Here is a 3,769-nt window from a genome sequence, read left to right as displayed (position 1 = left end):
TTTCTTTTTCTTTTTCTTTTTTTCATTTTTGGGGAAAAAGGGTGATTAAAATAATTACATTTTAATTTTCATCTAACGAAATTTGAGGCTAATTAGCAAAAGTATTCCGCATATATGTTGCTTTTCAATGAATAATGTAAGTTGGATAGAATTGACAACACAGCCTAAATGAAGACCACAAATCTCGAATGACCGACAAATCATAATAATGTTATTTTTATGACTTACCAAACTTCTAGTTTTATGTCGAGGTTTGACATGTTACATATTCCTTAATGAGATAAGTGTAATAAATAACTTCTCAAGTGATAAACATATAGAAAAAAGTATAGTGTGGATTGAAATGGCTAAACGCAATAAAACAAACAAAAGATTGATTAACTTTTATTACTCTAAAACCAAATGGGATAGAAATTATATGAATCAAGTTTCCTTAGATGCTAGCACAATATACACAAGACAACCCGGCATCCTTATTGATACTTATATAATAGAGCAGAGCAGCGCAACGCGGAGATGGATAGAATAAAACTCACAGCATTTGGATACACACGCACATCATAATCCACGCGGCCTCAGTCCGATTTCTTTGAGACCTGGCCACGTTTGTCGTGCCAAGCGGATGAGTAGGCTGAAACTGCCGACCCTGTGATGGAAATGGAATGTTTGGCCAGGCCTATGCTTTTCTGCGCTGCAATCCACAATGTACAAAAGAATCCAATCCAACCTGATTTTGACATCAGCGGTGAGCATTACACAAGATACAAAGCAAGAAGAAAACTGCTGTCGAAGTTCAGAATGAGAAATCATGCTACATCTGCTTCTTGTCATACTGAGGTGATTATTTGGCATATCGGCGGGTATCAGAAACTCTATGAATTAAAGACAACAATCCCAACCGTTTCCAGTTAGAGAAGATAATCAGTAAAAATTTTGTGAAATGATGTTTTTGAATTCATTGAGATAATCAGTTGGCCACTTCTATTATTTCGGTGAGTCTGACAATATTATGTGTAAAAGGTAGCTTCCCAAAGTCACATAGCAAAATGCATGCTCCTATTGAGGATCTTGACAATTTTCGTTTAATATTACTGTCCTAAGTTGCTCTGACTATTTAGCTAGTGGTGCATTAGTTCCTACTACTTGTCTAGACTACCTCGAGAGTCTTTCATCGTAAAAACATTAGGAAACTAGACGTCATGTTAAGTAGTATGCCATGGTATTGCTGTTTAACATTTGGAGCTAAATTTAAGGTATACTAATATTAGTGTTCGCAAAAATGGTGACTAAAAATGGTCTAAGAAAAAAAATCCAAAAAAAACATAACCTGTCAGAGAAGTACAAACATGATAATCACCCTAAGACTTAAAGAGGCAGTAGGATCAAGTTTATTTTAAGAACTTTGTAGAAATGGAATCTATCAGTGGTTACATGTTGTGAATAGTATTTCTGGTTTTTTAATTCTAATACCATATGGAATAGGGATGAACAAACTACTACTATTTAAACTAGTGAGGTGGCCTCTATCGTTTTAAAGTCTCACTTCCTCAAAAATTAAATTAATTCTAGAATGCTGACTAATTCAAGAACAACCTGCTTTCTGCTATTGTGATTGATTAATGCAACAGTAAAAAAATAATCTTAGTCGTGTTCCAAAGAGCATCAAAGTCCAGAATCGCTAAGTCATAAGAAAACAATGTTTACCTGCGGCAATAAGAACAGCAATGATACAAGAAATTGTTGCTGCAGAGATGACAAATATAGCTACGGATAATGCTCCAATATAAATGGCTGCAACACAGGCAAAGAAAATAGCCAAGAATCCTCCTGCTGCTGCTAATGACATCACAAGAGAAATGACAACAGCATTGAAGGTTGCAGCAACAAAGAAGAGCAAGAAAACTAACAATCCCGCCAACGTTAGGAAAACAATTGTCCCTACCTGCAACAATTATAAGCATCATGACAACATCATAAGAAAAGGCCAATCAAGAAACATAATTACATGATTATTTCTATCATAAAATAATGACCTATAGGGCCTTCTCTAGACCCACTTGCTTGATAAGGGTACAACTAATCATTGCTTTGTCAAGACTTAGTGACAATGAGCTGCTTAATCATATATAGAACTAATTTCCATCAAGATTCTTTGAATTTTTTTTCCAGAAAATCAGAATCTGTGGAAGACAGAACTCTGTAAAGCAAGACGTCAAAGATCCCAGACAACTATATCTAAATACACAACAAGTTACAAAGTTCTGCGATAATCCAATGCCAGGAGATGCATCTGATGACACTTGAACGACAGGAGAAAACAGAATGTTAATAGTTTGTCTCCGAGAAAAGTATTGATGAGCAAAGTTGAGAGATCAGCTCTGAGAGATATTATGGAAAAAGTTAATAGCTTTACTATTAAACAAGATTGATTCTGAATAAGTAAGAAGGAATGTAACTTAAAATGCCTGTCACAACCACCATAATAATGTAGACTAGAGGCAAAAAAGTATACTCCACTACTTTAGCTACTTTCTCTATTGACTATTTCTGCTGCCTTATTTAACCATGGCACAAACACTCATGATACTTCTGGTGTAAGTAATTGATTTATAATAACTCGGATTTTATTAGAAAGGATAACCACATGCTTCCGAAAGGGCTCACAATTTTTGGGATGCAAAGGCATCTTTAACAAGATAGCAAGAAGCATTAACAATGTATTGCAAGTTTGGAACCATCCACTTATCCGTATTTCATCATTCCTAAAGAGTAAAATTTTAAACTAGAAGAAGCAGCTAGACCTATTTACTCTTCTTTCATGAGTTCATAACTCACATTTAAGTATACGAAGCAGCCCACTGAACTATGAGAAACATGTAAGCTAGGCTGAGAATAACTTTTTTCCAATTTAAAGATAAATTCTCACTTCCAATGAGCCTGGACAAATCAACGAGGAAATTATGGCTTAACTGAAAGCCTTTTGATTACTGTAAGCCAAGTGTCTTCAAATCGGTTTGAAATGGTAAAAGCCGTCGGCATTTAATGCTAATTGCGAATGGCGATAGGTAAATTTAAACAAAAAATCAGATAGATCTACCTGTCGGCCGCACGAATTTTAAACAGTAATTTCTAAAACCAAAATAAATTATCCCTAAACATGAAATTAATTTGAATTTCATTTCCAGCAGATCCAATAAAAAAGCAGAGAACGGAGCAAGAGAATATATAAATGGACTCACGGATACAACGAACAACGCGCGGAGAGGGCTGCCGCGGCGGGTCCACTGCAGAACGCGTGCAGCAGTTCTTAGAAGCGTCGCGAAGCAGGGGAACATTCTCGGCGAGGGCGGTTTTGATCCTGTGGAGCAGAGGGGGGCGGAGGAATTAGGGCTGGGAAGAAAATCGCAGCGATGAGGCGGTTGAGGAGGGTGAAAAGGGTGAGGTCCTGCGGGTTTTGAGAATATTCGTCGCCGTTGGGGTCGATCACGACTCCGTTGGGCTGTTTGGTAGCAGTATCGTCCGCCATTGTTGAGTAAGAATAATTTTTCAGAGGTGATGTGGCGAGCAGTAATGGTGAATTGATCTGTGGCGTGACTCGATTAGGCGATTAGCGTTGATTGACTGAGGGATGAGCGAGCTACAGAGAAGAGAGAGAAATGGAGTGGATGAAGGTGACAGGAAGGGATGGCGGTTGGAGTGTTGGACGCGTGGAGAGAGGACCCTGCCATGTCACTATATAAATTAAGCATTAAAACTTACACGACTACAA

At 37.5% G+C, this 3,769-nt stretch overlaps 1 pseudogene; it reads right to left on the bottom strand.

The window, feature by feature from the left end:
* Positions 1 to 357: 357 nt before the first annotated feature.
* LOC121788657 lies at positions 358 to 3,526 on the bottom strand (annotated as a pseudogene).
* Between the last annotated feature and the right edge of the window lie 243 nt (positions 3,527 to 3,769).

The sequence above is a fragment of the Salvia splendens genome, unplaced genomic scaffold, assembly GCF_004379255.2.
Source record: "Salvia splendens isolate huo1 unplaced genomic scaffold, SspV2 ctg1110, whole genome shotgun sequence".
NCBI lineage: Eukaryota > Viridiplantae > Streptophyta > Magnoliopsida > Lamiales > Lamiaceae > Salvia > Salvia splendens.
This window is presented reverse-complemented; position numbering and strand designations above follow the sequence as displayed.